This window comes from Tachypleus tridentatus, chromosome 12, assembly GCF_004210375.1.
Source record: "Tachypleus tridentatus isolate NWPU-2018 chromosome 12, ASM421037v1, whole genome shotgun sequence".
Lineage (NCBI taxonomy): Eukaryota > Metazoa > Arthropoda > Merostomata > Xiphosura > Limulidae > Tachypleus > Tachypleus tridentatus.
In genome coordinates, this window is record NC_134836.1 from 25,772,546 (window position 1) to 25,792,878 (window position 20,333).

At 33.7% G+C, this 20,333-nt stretch overlaps 1 protein-coding gene and 1 long non-coding RNA gene across 2 annotated transcripts in view; one reads left to right on the forward strand and one right to left on the reverse strand.

Annotated features, from left to right (window-relative positions):
• Nucleotides 1-20,333, forward strand: part of LOC143235266 (uncharacterized) — a 135,072-nt gene that overhangs the window by 63,944 nt on the left and 50,795 nt on the right. The window lies entirely within an intron of this gene.
• Nucleotides 3,770-20,333, reverse strand: part of LOC143235267 (uncharacterized) — a 30,214-nt gene continuing 13,650 nt past the window's right edge. The window contains exons 2-3 of the long non-coding RNA XR_013018992.1: nt 7,476-7,530; nt 3,770-5,127 (exon numbers count right to left, since the gene is read on the reverse strand). This is a non-coding gene — a long non-coding RNA (uncharacterized LOC143235267). The remainder of the gene's footprint in view (nt 5,128-7,475; nt 7,531-20,333) is intronic.

The window sequence follows — 20,333 nt, forward strand, 5'->3', positions numbered from 1 at the left end:
GTTTGTGGTTGGTCTAGGTGTGTGAATATGATTTTTTCACGGTTTTTGCAGGAAATTTGTTGATGTTGATGAAGTGTTGTTTTATTTTGTTGATTTTATCGTTAATTTTATCAGGTGAACATAGTTTTGTGGCTGTGTTTATTTGTTTTTTAATATATTTAGTTTTTGTTTTGTTTCATGTGCGGAGTCCCAGAGAATGTATAGTCTGATATGAGTGTTTTTTTCTGTGGATTACTGTTTTGAATTGTGTGTCGGTTCTTGTGATCTTGATGATGAGAAATGCTATTTGGTTAATTTTCTCTCGTTCACAGTTGAACCTTTATACCTATACTAATTAATAACGTAATATCTAATTGCAACGCCACCTACAATCCCGTGCATGTTTACACTCTCAACCCTGAGACATCCGTCCAGCAACGGTCAGTTGCAAACTCTTTGTTAATCTGAAAATGACCTAAGAAGGTCGAAACGTTGTTCTCCACTTTATTTTAATAAAAGTTTTAATACCCATACCAGTCATCTTGAGATACATTTTTACTTCAGTTGTGTTTCTCGTCATCACGAATTGTCTTATTTTTGTGCGGAAAACTAGCTCCACACGAAGCCAGTTTTAAAGTTTTCTAAAATAAATTTATTACCATAGTTATTACTATATGATTTTTTAAGTTGTAAGAATATCCAGTGAAATTCACCTTGTTGTTTGATTTCCTTGTCACTATAGTTTACGAGTGGAACAAAGGAAAACTGTTGAAAAATATTGAAAATCTAATAATTACTCTAAAAACTTGCATAAACGGTTCACAGAGGACGCGCTTATAGCATTCTCTCCATCCTTGAAAGGGCACGCGTATTCAATCGTTAATTTGAACATTATTGGTTTGGTTTGTTTTGGATTTCGCGCAAGGCTACACGAGGGCGATCTGCGCTAGCCATCCATAATGTAGCAGCGTAAGACTAAAGGGAAGACAGCTAGTCATCACCACCCATCGCCAGCTCTTGGGCTACTCTTTTACCAACGAATAGTGGGATTGATCGAATTATTATAACGCTCCTATGACTGAAAGGGCGAGCATGTTTGGTGTGATGGGGATTCGAACCCGTGACCCGTAAATTACGAGTCGAGTGTCTTAACCACCTGGCAGGTCTGATTAGAGTGAATAATATCTGTTCGTCTCAGTTTAATTCTGAGATGATAAGAATGATGTTTTGATACAGTGATATATTTACAGGTTGGTTCCACTACATTCTAGTTCTAACAGTGTGATTAACTCTTTCTACTATAGATGTTTTTGTTTCATTATTTATAATAAAGAAGTGAATGTCTTGTTCTGTAAGATATCGTTGGAAGATAAGTGAAGTAAACTCTGTTCTAACATTAGTTTAAAGTCATGGATGTTTATCTTGTTTTAAAATTTTAAATTATCCCATTTAGATACAGGTATTTAGGTCTCTTAAGAAATGTTTACTGTTTCATATATTTTCAGTTGTCTACATTTTCAACAACAACTTAGGGAATATTCATATCTGATAATCATTCTGCAAATTTTTTCCATTCAGGTGGGTTAAAATTCTTTCATTTTCATAGCACTTCGTTGGATACGTCGATTATGTTATCAAATGGTTCAAATGTTCCACAAATTAATAATTCTCCATAGCCATTCCATGTTAGTTTATCACTGGAATGCATCCTGTTTATTAGAATTTCAGCTTTATTTTTACACTTCTGAGGAACACTGTAGACGATCTCTAAATGTTCACGAATCAGCAAATCTCTTTTAATTTTATAGAGTTCCATGGCTTGTGAATGAAAGATCTGATGACATTACTACGTTGGGTAATCATCTTTACTTTATCATTTTGTATGACTGAATTAATATAATTATTTATAGAAATTAATACATTATGCACCAGCCTTTCATAAACTTTGGACTGATAAGGATAATACACCAGTTTTTCAGGGAAGAGAACCATTCATTATGCCATTTTTTTATATATTCCAGCATCTTTACCGATAACCCCATCCTGCCAAACCACCACGAGTGAAAGTATTTGTGCTATAAGTAAATGGCAAAACCCTCCTTTCTGTATTAACAAGTTTCATTTCTGTTTAACTATTGATTTCTTAACAGTCAACTCTATCAATAATGACCTGCATTGTATAAGTTTCTGCTATTGTATGTTCGTTGTGGTAACAGTGACCTTTAAAACATTTAAAACACATTCACAAATGCCCAAGATGAATTCACTTTTAGCTCCAGAATTTTTCATTTAATCTATTTACGTGTAGTTAGTTTTAAGTAATGCACGAAGCAATTATTGATGTTATTTCTAGGTTTCAAGATGAATAAATGAAAAGTGGTTGTAAGTACAACGTTTACAAGTTATTTATTTATACATACATTTAGATATAAAATATATCTCTTCACACAACAGTGATAATAATTATCATGAAATGGACAGGACAGAGTCGATTTTGGAAATTGATTAACCTAGGGGCATTATCATACAATAATGAAATTCTTATTTATATTTTATGATACAGGCAAACCTTTTTTATTACGCGATGTGCAATCCCATCTTCACGAAATGTTTATCCTGTGTGCTTATAGATTTGCAATAGGGTCATAATTTTCCTGTTTTACCTCTGTTTCCTGTCATGGAGAACTTTACTTTTCTCCATTCTCAGAGACCGGCATGATCAGGTAGTTAAGACGCTTTATTCGTAATCCGAGGTTCGCGGGTTCGAATCTCGTTCACACCAAACATGCTCGCCATTTCAGCCGTAAAAGCGCTATAATGTTTTGGTCAATCTCACTATTCGTTGGTAAAAGAGTAGCCTAAGAGTCGGCGGTTAGTGGTGAAAACTAGCTGTCTTCCATCTAGTCTTACACTGCTAAATTAGGGACAGTTAGCGTAGATAGCCCTTGAGTAGTTTTGCACGAAATTCAAAACAAACTACATTCTTAGAATGCAGATATAACGTCATGAATACGTCACACATTGATCTCATGTACTGACGCCACGGGTAATCGGCTAGTATAAATAATTCCAGGTTGTTGTAAGGAACTTTTAGCAGACTTCTCACTATTCTCTGTTTGGTCTTTCCCCTTTGTAAAAACAATGGTAAAAGTCTCTCTCAACAATACAGCCACGACTCTAGAGGTAGGGAAAGTCAACATTGTTGACTGTGGCGTCACGTCAATGTCGTAATTTTTCTTGGTGTTATGATCACTATCTTGACAAAGGGGAAAACAATAGCAAAGAAAGTACAACTTGGTGTACACAATTTATATAGGTTTACTATATATACGTATTACTGGTGAAGCTGTTACGCAAATTCTTCAATTATCATTCATATATTATTGTTTGATATATAAGTTATTAGATGCAGTGTCTTATTAATACTTGGTGAAGCTGTCGGTCAAGGCATTGGCGAAATATGGAGCAAAGTTGCGATTAATTGAGCTTGATTCTTGTTTCTACCAGAACCCTGTCGACTCATGGATCAATGACCCGACAGAAGAGTATAGTGTGCAGTACCGAGACGTGTACAGTTACTTTGTTTAAAACAGTTTGAAAGACTATAATTGCGTCTTGTGTTTCGTGGTTGATAGCTTCTAGCCGCAACACTTTTCTCTCCTTTTCAGAAGCTTGTTTTTGTGGGAAAACGTGGACTACAATGTAAACTACCAGGCTGAACTAGTTTTTAAAACAATTTTTGAAAAATTGCCTTCAGACTATTCTACGCTAGGAATAGAATACCACAAATGTTTGTTTTATGCTTTTTATTAAGGCGAACTGGATAACTTAGTATCAAATAAAAGGAAAGTTCAGGTATTTCTTCGACTTGTTACTGCTACAGCTGAATACATAATAATTCTTCACAATATTTCTGGACTGGAACAACGGACGTTTGTCACAAACACATATAGTCGTTACGAATATGAGTCTAGACAGAGGGCATATGTACAGAATGAACGAAATTTCTGCTTCGTCGAGCTATTTGTTTGCTCTTTCACGGTGGTTGATATGCAAACATTGCATTGTGGGAGAACGAAGGTCCCAAATGTCACACTTCAACCATTACTAGATTTTCATGTAAGGTTATGAATATGCTGCGTCACACAATTACCCTGACGACGATCAACATCTAGAAGATATTTAATCGCAAACAGTTGTTTAAATAGAAACATGCATATATATTCAGTGTTTAAATAATTGAATGTAAACTTTTTTAAAATTACGTATGGTCCATCCTTCATATAAAATGCTTCTGATTCTATCACTGCAGCAGGCATGGTAATATATTAGTATATAGTCAGTTAAACAAAAGTATTAACCTATTTTCGTACATACACTTTATCTTCAGGAAAATATCCAATCTTTGGACGGATCTTTTCAGGCGTGGTTTTAAATCGATGACTAAGTAACATTATAATTGTCTTGTTGCATCTTGGTAAACGTCTCTGAAACATTTGACACATGATGGAGATATTTGTGTCACTAAAACATTCAACTGAGATGTAGTTCTGATATTTGTATTTTTGATAAAAACAATATATTGAGAATTTAACCTAATATTAAACATTTATCTACCATGATGACATATGCATTGTACAATATAAAACACTGATAAATTTAAATGGTAACTTTCATGTTTAAAAAGTGGAGACACTCGTTTATTTTTTTCCACTTTTATTTTCATAAGATCACCAACGATATAAAACATTTGGGTTATCAGACCGTAAATAATCACGAAAAGTTTCAGTTAAGTCTTAAACAAATTGAATGTTGAGAATAGTGTGAATGTTGAGAATAGTGTGCATTAATTTTGCATACAGTGGTTAATTTAACCATAAAACCATATAACCTCTTCAGAAATAAGATACATAACCTTGTGATGATAAGTTCAATCTTTGCTTACAAGCTGTAGTTTACCACTGCCTGGAAGACCTAACGCTAAACATGTGAAAGGAAGTAGTAGATGGTTATTTTTTTTAACTCTAATGTGAAATAAATTAAATGGAACTCATCTCATATAGATCGTGTTTGAATGTACCTGGGATCTTCCTCGAGGTCCTTTACATGCCCTTTTTTCAGTCCATACACCGTGTTGAGGAATTAGTTCTATAAGATGGAAAAAAAAATTAATATCCATCAGACAAGGTGTTAAAGTTTGAATGTGTCATTTGGTTAAACTGGATGATAATTCTTATTTTCTTCCTTATTGTAAAAAAATCTGTCTTTACATTTCTGCAAACCTTGTTACGAGTATTCACAGCTATAGGAGGATGAAAATGACTGAATATATTTATTATCATACATTTAACAGATAATATGTTCAAATATTTGCTGTGGATAAAATTGAGGGTAATCTCGTCGTCTCGTAAGTACTTGTAATGTTTTTTTTTTTACCATTACTGACCAACGATGTTATTTAGTGTAACCCGAGTTCTTCTATAAACTCGCCAAGATAATTCCCTAGAGGTGGATTGTAATTCATCTGAAATGGATACAATACTGTCATATCATAATAAAAACAGACAAACTTAATTACTTTAGTGTATTATATAACTTCAGACGAGCATGTGCAGTTATGAAGCCTCGAGAAAGACGTTGGTTTGATCTTTCTTTGATAGTTATGCTTTCAGTAAATAGCCATTACTTATTCATTAATCAATGTGACATTTGTTATTATTTTGTATTATCTTTAATTAATGAATGGTTTTCATTAAGAGATGTTACATAGGTAAGTTGTAGTTTGTCCTCAGACATACCCAAATGCCCTCAAAAAGAATTAAGACATACTTATACAACTTCTTTCCTTGGATTAAAAACAGTATCTTCAGGGATCAGTTGCACTCATTCGTTTTCGTTATATTAGTTAAGATATTTTTGTTTTGTCTCTAATTTTATACAGTGAGAGAGAATCCAGAACTTTCTTGCTTTAAGAAATTTATTGACGTAGTTCTTAAAGAGATTTATAGATTTGACAGAAAAGAGATAAGTCTCGAATATTCTTGTTACCTAATATCTACACTCGACTGCTTTCTATACTTTTTCTGTGAGAGCTACCAATGAAAGATCTCTTGTCATTGCTGTGATTACATGGTGGCGGTGAACTAGATTCTATACATGATCCACATGAAGGAATGTTTAATTTATCATTACCTCTTAATGGTAGAACTGGATGATAAAGTTTCCTAAGTGCTAGAATTTTACGCTTAATAAAACCCAAATAATTATTTAAATTATGGAAAGTCGTAGTTGTTATGATAGGATATCCAACTGAATTCTCACAGTATTTTTAGCTCATGGATATTGCAATCTAAATTCCACGTGCTTGATTCTTTCTATTTTTATATCGTATAAAAATCTTTTTGCATTGACTCTTCGTCCATAGGAGTCTCATACACCTTGGAAACTAATGTATGGTCTCTAAGAAAATTCATTAAACCTGTGTCATTAGTCTTCATTTTCTTAAACTCATGTTCAAATATTGTTAAAACTTTATATTCTAAAGCTTTGAATTATTTCTGTTTCTCAAATATATAATTTCTAATAAGCCATATAACTATTTAGAAACTACATTCTTCGTGTCAGAGTCTTAACATTTACTACAGTATGCTTACATATGATCGGTAGTATCTATAATTATAAAAGAGGAAAGAGCTTAGAAACCCAAACTTTTTCTTCCATACTAAATGGACCCTGAGGGTATGCGCCTGAGTATTATTACTCATCCACATGTGTGCACATCTTTGTAATGAGGAAAGCTAGCAAAAAAAAAAAAAAACACGTGAAAAAGAAAATGTTCCTTATATAACAACTACTAATATATAGAAAAGCCAGTGTGTTTTGTTAATAATGCATTCCAACAATGACTTTTATGTCATATTGTCAGCAACAAAAGTATATAGTTATACTTTTATGCTAGAATGTGTTCACAATACGTACACTCTGAACCTAATAACAGGAGGGCACACATCCTTTTAATGAGACAAGCAAGCCAATGAATGCTAATGTCTGATAATTTACTTCTGGTGCTGTCTGCTGCTAATTCCTATGGAGTAACGTCAGTTTTGAATAATTCAGCTATTGTTATGTCTTTTTTACTTTGATTTACTTTTTCAATCACAGTTAAAACCGTTTCAGGTGAGAAAAGATCTTTATTCTGTAAGCATTTACTTATTGGTTTATCCAGATGACCTGAATAAACACATACTCTGACTTTATCTCTAAAGTCTTTGTTTTTTATTGTATTATTCAGTATATCTTGAATACTCTTATTGTAGCAGATGCTTGTGCTATACTTTTTATCTCTCTTACTCACACTTTCAAATGATAAATTATCGGTTTTTCATGTCAGGACGTTTTGCAGTTATCTGTAAACGTCATAGAAAATATAATTTGTAAAGGAAAATAGTTTCAGATATGTATATATATATATATATACACAAGTTTTGAAAACTTACCTCTAGAGAATCGCTTGACACCACAGGATGTTTATTTACCTTCACTGCTGAATGTCTAAAAGAAAGAAAGAAATAAAATAATTTTATATACAAATTCATATTAACCAGTATGAATGATACGAAAACAGTTAACACTAGGTAAAGCTACAGTCTCTTCAATAACTAGAGACCACGGAGCAAGTAAATTCTGCCCAATTGTTGACATGCATTTCTGTCTAATTCATTTAGATCCTTGCTGTTTGTCGACACTGGAACCATATCCTACATAATTAGAAGTTATCAAAACAGATCTGTAACTGAACTTATTACATTTAGTTCAGAAATACATTCAAAAATCATATTTATATTTTTAGTGTTGTCCATGATTATTACCATAAGGTAAATTAATCATAAGAATTCAAAGTGATTGTTGGCTGTTTAACAGCTGTTTTATATAAACAAGCTGAACTCACAAATAACTATTGTCATGTGTGTTAGTGACCTGTTCTATGTAGTATTTCGTCTGAATATATAGCTTTACTGTTTCACAATAATATATTTGATATGGTGATTAGTGTATAATGAAATATCACATTTTCATATGTTTAAGTAGAACTGAATCGATTTTCAACGTTGAAAAATTTATTCTAAGCTGGCCGAAACACACTGACATTATATTGGGCACAGCATGTAATAATTCTTTGTTTGGTTTGCTTTGAATTTCGCGCAAAGCAACACGAGGTTCATCTGCGCTAGCCGTCCCTAATTTTGCAGTGTAAGCCTAGAGGGAAGGCAGCTAGTTATCACCACCCACCGCCAACTCTTTTACCAACGAATAATGAGATTGACCGTCACATTATAACGCCCCCAAGGCTGAAAGCGCGAGCATGTTTGGTGTGACGGGGATTCGAGCCCGCGATCTTCAGATTACGAAGCAAGTGTCTCAGCCACATGGCCATGCCATATAATTGTTTGTTAACTCAGCAATAAATTATTCATTTTAAATGCTATGTAATGAAAAATATTTATTCACTCTTAAATTGCAATAATGCTGTTTAAAGTATGGTGTGCATAAACTGTATGTAGAGTTTATTATTAAATATGTTGGGTATAAATAGATAAAGATAGTGCATTATATTTGTTAATTACAGCCTAATTTAATATATTTAGCATTTTGTAAAGTGAGCATAAATCATACATAGAATTTATTTTCGTTATTAAATATGATTATAATAACTGATATTTTGTGTATATGTAGGATAATGTGTGACAAATACTGATTTGTATAATACATGCTAACAAATACTTTAAAATAATCACTTGGTTTATAATTTAAGGTCCCTGTATATATTTGGGAAACTGGGTTTAAATGAAAGACCAGACAAACATAAGGCCAAATATGCCTTCAGTTGTCACGTGTCAATGGACATATGATGATATTTTCAGTTCCTAACATTCCCAGTGTTTTTTTACTTGAATGCTGGGCTAGTGTATAAACAAAGAGGACAATGGCCTTGAATATCAAACACTTTAGGACTGTGACCACATGTGCTTAATCCGTGGTTTATCAAGCTTTACTTATAGGTCATGTATTTCTTCGAACTGGTGTGTTTTCTTCATGGCTTTGGTTGTCAAACTATGCTATAGTTTTAAAATGTCACAATTCAACCCTCTGAGTCTTTCTCTTCTTGACAGCAACTTCCTGTTCACAACTTACTCTCAGACATTTCATTGCTTTCTCTGATGCCTTAAGGCGACATTTTTACAATCCTCGCTCACTTCACACCTTAACATTATCAACAACTTAACAAACTACTTCTGAATAGCTTCTAATCATTAGTCAGCTCTAACTCGGTCAACCAAATAAGCCTCTTGTTTAACCACCTACGTCATTCAAACAAAATGTAGTCATAATTTCGTGAGTGGGGTGAAGAAAAACAATTTATCCTGAACATCCCTAGTTGTTTATCAGCCCCTTCTGGGCCTGCTAGACGTTAAACCAAAATGTCTGACAACATTTTATTTTTATTATGTATGCGTAAGATGTCTAAATCATTCTCAAATATCGATGCTGTTTTGTATTTTAAATAACAGTTAACTTAAACAGTAAGCCATTTATTTATTGTACTCATTTGTTGGACAATAATCGATTGTAATAACTGTCTTAAGTGTCCTGTAGAACACTGTCTGAAACAGTGAACAGTTTAGAAACGTTTTGCATATTTTCACAAGATTTAAGTACACGAGAAGTTTGCCAGTGATCAATGGCTATAATAGAAAATTAATGGATAAACAGTAAGTTATTCAATTATTATTTTTAGTTTTACCAAATTGGTGCAGATGTTAAAATATTAATTAAGTCAAAACATTGATCATGTGTGGAAGTATAGTGACATTTTCACAGCATATTTGTTAAAATCTTATGCACAGTTATTCAAATAATGGTAATTAAATATAGACGTCAATCATATGTACAAGTATAGAGTTCGCCTTTGTAAAACATGAGATAAAACTATAAAGTATTATGTCTTGAATGAAATAATTTGTCAGGTTATAAAGTCAGATGAGTAAAAGTGTAATTTTAATTGTTGCATGGTGTTTGAGAAACGTTGTATTGATGATACATGCTGAAACACATTGAAAAACAATTTGTCTTATTAACGCAGTGTATACCTAGAACATTATCCACAGTTGTAAAACATATTTAACTGAAATACTTATCTTTCATATTAAGTAGCGCGGAAAATCTTTGAAATAACAACTTACTTTATAATTAAAAGAGTCAAACAGTAAGGTTTTATCAAGACATCTTCATCTTCCTTTTAGAATGATTTAAATGGTCAGGAGAAGCAACTAATTAATAAATTAATGATAAGTGCCCTTTTTTGGATGATTTAAACGGTTAAAAATATATGGAGCTAATGATTTAGTGTTTTAAACTGTTTAAATGTATTCATGTTGAAACATCGGAAAGTAAGTTGTAATTATTTCATGATGTCCTTTCAGCATGACTTAACTGGTCAGGAAATGTAATTAATAATTTAATGTTAAGCATCCTTTAGGATAATTTAATTGGTCAAGAAATTAGTTAAATAATGAATTAGTATTTTATACTGATTAAATATATTCATGTTATGCTGATTGATTATAAATATGGTGTCGAGGCTACTTAAAATCATCTTCTGTACTTTTTTGTACTATTACATTATGGTGACCTAGCTGCACACCCTAATAACGCGACATCTGGTGACATGTTATGACGTCATAGCCGCATCTCATCTGTCATCTTCTTTGATAGCATCATTCTCCCACTTCCTGAGCCAGCTACTCAGCGTGAGGCGGCATCCTTTGGGTGGTAGAATTGGGAGATAACTACTTCCATAAACGGGAGTGCAACGTTTTCCTGTTTAAGAAATATATAAACAGAGAAACACCTGCAATTTAGTGATATCTTGGTGGAGCTTCGAGCAAGCATCAGGCTCCTGGCGGTATTAAATTGTTCAGCTAGGGCTATGCACAGGATCAAAATGAATAATTCTTGCTTCTTCAGTGGAAGTTTTGCGCAAGTACAGTTTTTCTTTTGTCGTTGTTGTTTTAATCATTGTTATCAAGTCATGCGGTATGTCGGGTAATTTTCAAAATCCTTCCTTCAGTCCTGGACATTATGGAAAATCTTGAGAATAGTCGGGAAGGGGTGAAATAGGAGTCCTTGGAGCATGGTTGGATACACACTTAAGAGTAATATAGGAAATATTCACTTATGAACATAGGTAAATTTACACGAATACTCCAAAAATAATTGCTTTCATACACAGTTTTTAAATGTGTATGACGCAATATTTGTATCAATGTACAAAAAGGATTATTGAAAACAATTATTATTGACTACCAATTCCTATTTATACTTAGCTAACCCCCCTTTCATCAACTTCATATTCCTCATTTACTGTTTGGTTCAAGCTTCTGTCAAACTAATTTCTTCAGTACAATTTCTGAACTCTTGTGACTGGCTGTCCTGATGATTAATACGCTTTTCTTCCCATAAGAACTGGTTCATTTGGCTTCACGCTGTAGTTAACTGGCTCATTTTCGTTGTTTTATATCTCTTCCACCCCCCCCCCCCCCACACACACCTTATACGCACGAATGCCCATACAAAACATATCTCGTGAATGAGGGATCTCAAGATCTCTTTATCAGGTTTCTGTCGCATTGGGACTGAATATGTTGAACGTCTGAAAACCCACGAGGTTTTGGTCACGCGCAAGTGACTATCTCGATTTCGGAGCTTAGTCATCCAGTCTCTTTCAAAACGAGTGTGTGTATTACGAATACCTGGAAGTGATTAGGTTTAGGTCGTGATGCGATTTAGTGAGCTAAATAATTGTCTACCTGTTTTCTGTTCCAAGTGTGTTTATGATGTTCATTTTAAACAACCCGATATTTCTTAATATTACGTATGTTATGATATAAAAGCCAGAAGTCATGGAAATGACTTTTTTTTTCTGTATGTGTTGAGGTAATATCAATACTGAAACCATATTTGCCTGCTCTTAATCCAGTTTATGTTTATTATGTTAATTGCCTGTTTGTCGCAAAATGTCATTTTAAAATGTTATATCGGGATGTCATTTAGCAGATGCTTGTTAAGATGGAGGGATCATAAGTTATAAGTGCTGAACATTTCTTTAACAACAGTGGTATCAGTGTTGCTAACTCCTCCTATAATAAGTGGAATCGAATTTCTTTGTTTTTGAATTTCGTGCAAAGCTATACGAGGGCTATCTGCGCTAGCCGTCGCTAATTTAGCAGTGTAAGACTACAGGGAAGGCAGCTAGTTATCAATACCCACCGCCAACTTTTAGGCTACTCTTTTACCAACAAATAGTGGATTGGCCGTCATATTATAATGCCCCCACGGCTGAAAGTGCGAGCAAGTTTGGTGTAACGGGGATTCGAATCCGCGACCCTCAGATTACGAGTAGAACGCCTCAACGCACCTGGCCATGCTGGCCGAATTGAGTTTGTTTTTCTTTTAAAGCCAGTTAAATGTTTTGAGAGTCGGGAGTTGCATTTTTAAAAATTATTTTGTATTCTGAAGTCGCTTATTTATTGTTTTTAATGTATAATAGCTGATTTCAACACATAGTAAAATGGTTGTCGGAACTGCGTCAGAGATTAATTGAATCAATTAATAGACTACACATCAGTACAACTTTAGAATCGTCTAATCCCTACTCTGGTTCAATTAAAAACACACTCATAATAGTGAAATTTCTGTTCCTTCTGTATTCATAAGCCGTGGAAATCTCCGTTTTGAGGGTAAGCCATAAAAGAGCAGTTTTGAAAATTGCTGCTTGTTTGTTATGCGCTTGTTTAGAGAGATAGTGCCGCTTACTTTGTTATTTTGCGTGGGAGACTTGGTAAAAGGGCTATTACCGAAGTGAGAAAATAATACCTTCTACCCTCGATATATGTAAGATCAGTATATTTGTGAGCTATTATCATTACTCCGTTAATTTTAATTATAACCTATATAGTTGCTTATTTTTATGAAAAGTTTATATTAATTGATTAAAGAATAAGGTTAAGCCTAACAGTTTTTCTCTTTTATAATATCTGTGTGTGTGTAACTGACGCCAGGTTCTGCTGCTAACCCTCGCTATAATACTACAGTATGCGAGTGATGATGTATGCTACTTCCATTATTGAGGGCCCGGTATAGCTATATGGCTACTAAGGCACTCGACTCGTAATCTTAATGTCGTGGGTTCGGATCCTCGTCGCATCAAACATGTTCGCTCTTTCAGCCATGGGTGGGTTATAATGTAACGGTCAATCCCACTATTCGTTGGTAAAAGAGTAGCTCAAGAGCTGGCGATGTGTGGTGATGACTATTTGCCTTCTCTCTAGTCTTACACTGGTAAATTATGGACGGTTAGCGCAGAATAGCTCTCGTGTAGCTTTGTGTGAAATTCAAAACACACCAAACCATTACTGAATAGTAATACAATTTATTGATTTATAAATATACGTAACTCTTCAACTATATTCGAACATATCGATGCTTTTTTTGCTTTTATAGTCTCTCCCTGTCTTAGCTGTAAGCGTATTTTCCTGTCACAAAATCATAAAAGTCGTTGGTGTGAACGCTGTAATAGCTTTATCTATATTTAGTGCCATATTTTAACAGAACATTGCTTTTTTAACCTATTACAACAATACTCAGTTTTTGTCTACCCTAGAAATGAGCGCGCCTTTACTAAGTGTGCATGCACGTGCACTTCATTTCAATTGATGTAAGCAAAAAACAGATGTAAATATGCTTTCTTGATTTCAGTAGCGGGGACGTTATAATATGACGATCAGTCCCATTATTTGTTGGTAATTTAGTCTGAAGGTTGACAAGGGATAATATTAACTATCCGCCTTCTCTCTGGTCCGTCACTGCTAAATTATGGACGGCTAACACAGGTGTAGCTCTCATAAAGATTTGCTCGAAATTCAAGACAAACTCTATTGAGCATTTTGTTCAACAATATATTAATATTATATTAAAGCTTTTTTCTTTTCAGTCTAACGTCAAGTCGTAGAATAACATTATAAGTTTATTGATAGTATTAAGAGCCCTAGGACAAAGTTTAAGCCCTAGCTAAAGAAAGATAAAAAGAATCGTACACAAGTTAGTGCTAATTTTATTGAACAGATGCCGTATTTAGTAAAAGCTTAATCAATGTTAGCCCTGAGTCTACCATTAGAATTATTTTCTATAATTTTAGAAATCTTTTATGTAAAGAATTACTGTTACAATAAAAATAATAATTTGCTCGCAATTTCTTTGCGAATCTCTGTTAGTAATGTAAGAATCTTTACTGCTGTGTGGTTTGGTTTATTTTGAGTTTCGCGCAAAGCTACACGAGAGCTATTTGCGCTAGCCGTCCCTAATTTAGCAGTGTAAGACTAGAGGGAAGACAGCTAGTCATCACCACCTAAAGCAAACTCTTGGGCTGTTCTTTTACCAACGAATAGTGGGATTGACCGTGACATCATAACGCCCCCACGGCTGAAAGGGCGAGTATGATTGGTGTGACGGGGATTTGAACCCGTGACCCTCAGATTATGAGTCGAATGCTTTATTTAACAGGTGGATAAACAATATACTTTAGAAATTTTAAAAATATTTCATGTACCTTTTGAATTGTATGTGGTTTTACCATTGAATTCATTTCTGGCATTACTGATACGTAAAAGTAAAGTGTTTTTTTTTTCAAGATATTCATTTTAAAACGATAGTTTTGAAGACCCTAAAATATCTTGATTTTCCTACTGTAATACTTAACATGTTTTATACTGCGACAAAGTTCAGGTTTTTAGTTAATGGTTGTAGTGTGAAACCCAGTGTAGCTACTGTATTTCTTATTTATAAAAGAGCATTCCATATGTACACAGGATACGTTTGTATATAAGACGCCTTCAGACTTTCCTCAAGTCCTCCGCTGGGACAGCGGTAAGTCTACAGATTTACAACGCTAAAATTAGCGGTTCGATTCCCCTCGCTGGACTCAGCAGATAGCCTAATGTGGCTTTGCTATAAGAAAACACGCACACATACTTTCCTCAAAAAATTATATTTAATCAAATAAATACCTAGTGTAAATTGTATTAAAATCTTAAAATGGTAAGCATAAAGCATTGTTGTTTTGTTCATTGTGTGGATAATTCTAGATCTTTGAAGAGATCTGTAGTTGAGGCACTATGTTCCTATAAATTATTTAATGGTTGGAGAGTCGCAGTAATATAATTATATTGTTATTTTACAGAACAGGAAGTAGACTCCTGGAGTGGCTATGGCCCTCTACTGGTATGATATACTTTACACAGCAGGAACTAGCCTTATAAAATGACAGTTGTTGTTACAGGTTGTTCAAGCAACGTAGAAACTATAGATTAAATTGGTGAGGCAAGTACAAAAGCACTGGGAGCTTTTTGTGATCCGCTCTCAACTTAATAGCTAGGTATTATTAAGTTACTTTCATTTGCAAGGTCTGAAGGCTTATAACATTAAAGACCAGTTTCGATACCTGTGATTGGTAGGTCACAGAAGCCCATTGTGTAGCTTTGTTCCTAAGAATCAATAAATAAAGACAAATGATCGTACTGATAGAAATACCTACGTTAAATAAAATTTTATCTATCTAAAAATACATCGATATTCATCTAGATGTGAAAGAATATGGGAAAACGGTTGAATAATTCTTGAAGAACTAGCTGTTTCTTCCATTGATTTTCTCTTCATTGCCCGTGATATGATACAGATATAGGGTTAGAGAATTTTTCCTTAGTATTGTAAAAAGAAGTAAGTATTTGATTCGAGTCTGACTGGTCGATTACATTTCGATGAATGTCCTTTGACTACAATTAAAATGAGGGAGTAGTCTTTCGCGAAATGTACGGTGTGATACGCAACTGTATTCTGGGCGAAAGCTCGTGAATATTTATATGTTGTTTACAATAATAGTTACGTGATGAGTTTCAACGTTACATCAGTTTCAGACGAAAGGATAACTCGACTCGTTTCGTGGGCGAGAAGTGTACCTCTTTCGCTTCTAATTCCGAACCCTCGAGGTTTTCTCTCGAGATGCTGATGGGTGAAAACACAAGCATCCTGTAGTTTTCTCATCACGCACGGAAAAGGCGGGGCAGGCTGACGTCAGAGTCGACTAGCTTTGGCTGGTTGAACCTTCTGTACGGAGATGTTTCTTAGTTTAACTTCACTTTAAGACAAGGTGTTTCTAATACGTTTTCTCTGATTGCAGCGTATTCGAAAAAGGTGCAAGCGTTTCTCGAGTGAAAAGCTAGGTTTGAAGATAACTAATTTAAGTTATTTTATCATATATAGAAATTTTGTTCAGCACGAGCGTTCTACCAATTTGAATATTGCTTTACGGCATACTTTGCTGCAATTTACGGTTAAGAGACAACCCAGTGTTTAGTAATTTAAAAGAACACCTACTTTTCCACGCAGCTTCTGAGTACTGTCTAAAGTCCCAGTATATTTGATTAAAAGGAAACCAATCCTCAGCGTGTAGGCTTAAAGTAGGTCGCTTTATTATATAACGTATTCGCGAGCGAGTGAAAACGTAGTGGACATTCTACGGAGACTACGAGAGGATTATTGGCAAAAAATAGTAAATCGTTGTTGCCACCAAAATGGTTTTGAGCGAGAATATTACAGGAGATTCGTAAGTGCTGAACTTTATCATAAGTTAGAACAAACGATTCTAAGATTATCTGTACTAATAATTAGCTCATTCGTCACAATGTACGCCAGAATTTATTTTACATTGTTATGCAGCATTTTAAAATTTTAGGTATAACTTGTTTTTTATTCGCTAGTTTTAAATTTTGTTTTATCTCATAACGTGTTACTGGACAAGAATGAGAATCCATTTCTAGTCTAGACTTTGCTATATTCAAAGTTGGTGTAAAATATATATATATTACATAAAAAGAGCTTTGGCTTATTATAAAGTATTACTAAAGAATAATTAGTTCAAATATATCAGCATTGTGACAACATGCGTTCGAGTAAGTCCTCTTACCATTCATTTACACAGAGTTCTTTATAATAGGTTGTAAAAATTATATGATACAAAAACCTTAGTTTTTAAGACTTTAGGAGGTGAATTATTTTGGATATTTTAGAGAGAAAAATGCACTTATTAGGAGATAAGAATTGTTGGTGAAAGTTAATATGAAAACCTTTCATTCCAAAAGACAGGCTTATCAGGTAAGTATAATAACTAGCCAAGTAACAACAGACCATTTGACCTATGCAATTCAACAGTGTTCTAACATTAATTTGTAAAATAAAACGAAATTACAATTTCTTCTCGTGTTATTTTAAAAGAAAGGTTACATTGTTAACGGTTTGATTATTTTTTAAATTTAATTCGTCATTAAGTTATCTGTCATAGTAAAATTAATAACAAGTTTAACCATAGTACGTTTCTTCGGAGATTTGTAACGAAACCAAATTTTTAACGTCATAAATTCACAGCCTTTCTGCTGAACCATCAGAGGTCTGAAAAAAGTCAACCAACTAACCACCTTGCAGAAGTTTTTGTTTCAATTAGTCGTTTATGCATATCATAATTTTGAATACAATTTCCACTGAGGTGGACATAATGCAATACTAGGCAGATTTATTTTTTAAAAATTCGTACAAAAAAGAAGCGATGTTATCGTAGGCTTTTGATTTAAATTAAATATGAACTTTCATAATTATTTCACGTACTTTATATTATTGCTTAAATGGTGTAACTGGTAGCCTTATAAAATCTAAACCTTGCAGCTAAGTTAACAAAAATTGTAGAAGATACAACGACTTCATTGGCGTCATAGATTAACAACGGTTGAAATTCTAAGGTCTTCTATCATAAGGTTTCATGCTGAAATCTGGAGCTTCATTCATAATAATTTTGGACTTGAAACGTACCTTATTATCATTCGAGTAAACCAACCACAGAAATGTCATGCCTATAAACTTTACTTCTTGAAAATTAACGTACAGCACGGGATAGCAGTTGCCTGGGAGACAGAACAAGTCCTCGCTTACGTCGAGGACTTTAAACCGAGTCCATGCAAATCATAGCAATAAAAAAACAACAACCAGAGAATAATACTTGCTAAACAGATGTTATCTGCTGTAGCCACTGACCTTAGACATAAGACATCAGCCAAACTTTTTATATTATGATCTTAATATCTCTTTGTCGAGTCACGATCCACGTTTGATATTCATTATAGATTCTAAAAAAATCAGTTGTTTTACTTTTAGATGAAACGAAGATTTCTCAATCGTGAGTTTGTAGGTTTGCCAAATATTATCAACATGTAAGAATATGCTTGTCACCGTTTTCCATTAGGTGGACCATAGCATGAAAGTTTTTTAAAGTAATTTTCCGGGTTGTGAAACATAATTAAGACATTAGACGTCACGATTTAATGCACTGATGAAACACAGGAAGGGCAAGATAGTATCAAACACCCGGATGATTCATTTCTGCAGTGGATTCAGAAACAGATGTCAGTGGGGGACTATTCGAGTCATACACTCTTTATCAAGTGGCTCACCACAACCATATGGATTTTAAAACAAACCAGTGTGTTATCTTTCAGTTGTGAGCTTTGTTGATTTGTTTAGTACAACGTAACCACTGTTTCCTGACTAAATTCAACATTATTCAGTAAAGCGAACTTAGATCACTTAAAAACAAAAGGTGACACCGTAAATATAACACTTTACAAAATATAGACGAAAGTAACATAATAATTATTTAGAAATATTCATTTATTTTGTTCAAATATAAATCCTAACGATGGTGGATCCTAGGGTGTTATTAACATTAAAGACGTTTAGGATTTCTTTCTGATCCGTCTCCTTTAAAAGAATCCTTTCGTTGTAATATAATTTACTTCTGTGTTAAAAAAATATTTTTGAAAAAGAATAAGTTTATTAAAAAGTTTTAGTTGAACAAAGTTGGAACGGCCTGTTATAATTTTTAGAAAGATAAATCAGACGATAAATTTTTTGTATTCTACAAACGATTAAGGTCGAGACAGAAAGTTGCCATTTTCAAAACATTGTCAACTGAATTAAAACGTCGTTTGTTTATAATGAAGAATAACACACTTAAAGTAGCATGCAAACAAAACAACAGAAATGTATAATAAAGTCTTTATATTTAAACAAATTTAACCAAAATTTTGTTTGGTGTGATGCAAGAAATGCTTCTTGACTTCAGTACACAAATCAGTGATCCAAAATATGTGATAATAACGTAATCAATTTTATTAAAGACAGTTGTTTGCATTCATCACATAAATTTGGTTTCTTATAGCAACAACAATAAAAAAAGTGAATATTCAGAAATTTTGTCTGTTAAATAATAATACCTACGAAATAAGCCTCAAACAATGTAATAAACATGTGTAGGTACGTAGTATCCTCATTAGATTAACATTAATACACGTCCATCTAACTGTATTTTTATAAGATAAAAAATATAATAAATAATTCGTTGCTGTGTATCTTAAATAGTACTATTTGTCAAAAAGTTGTATCGATGTACTTATCTTGGAAGATAGATACAAGTAGCCCGACATGGCCAGGTGAGTTTAGTCGTTTTGACTCGTAATCCGAGTGTCGCGGGTTCGATTCCTTGTCGCATCAAATATACTCGCCCTTTCAGCCGTGGGGCATTACAATGACGGCCCGTCCTACTATTTGTTGGTAAAAGAGCAGCCAAAGAGTTGGTGGTGGATGATAATGACTAGCTGCCTTCCCTCTAGTCTTACACTGCAAATTTAGGGACGACAAGCGCAGATAGTCCTCGTGTAGCTTTGCGCGAAATTTTATTTTTATCATAATTAAAGGGTCAAAACAAGGTATTTAAAACTACTAGACCGACGTAACAACTCTGGGGCAGACCTTTCAAAATTTGACGCATTTTTCATAATGGGAAATGTTCGCGGTTTTAAATTTCTGTAAATGTTGGATTTACAGGTTTAATATCTTCCTCACTCTACAAAAAAGGATCCAGATCGTTGATTATTTTGGTTGTGAGAAGGATGTTTTGAATTTTCGAAGGTGAAAGTTTACAGATGTTCAATATGGACGCATGTAACCTAGAAAAGAGCAACAGGTTGGAGGTTCACAGTATCTCCCATTGTTGATGTTCTGTTCCTATTTCATTGTTATAACTTTTGTGGAGAAATAATAACAATTGTTTTTGTCTTGTGGTGATTAAACATTTGTTATATATTTGACATTAGACTATGTTGATAATTCATTGTCCTTATCCAAACTGATTGGGT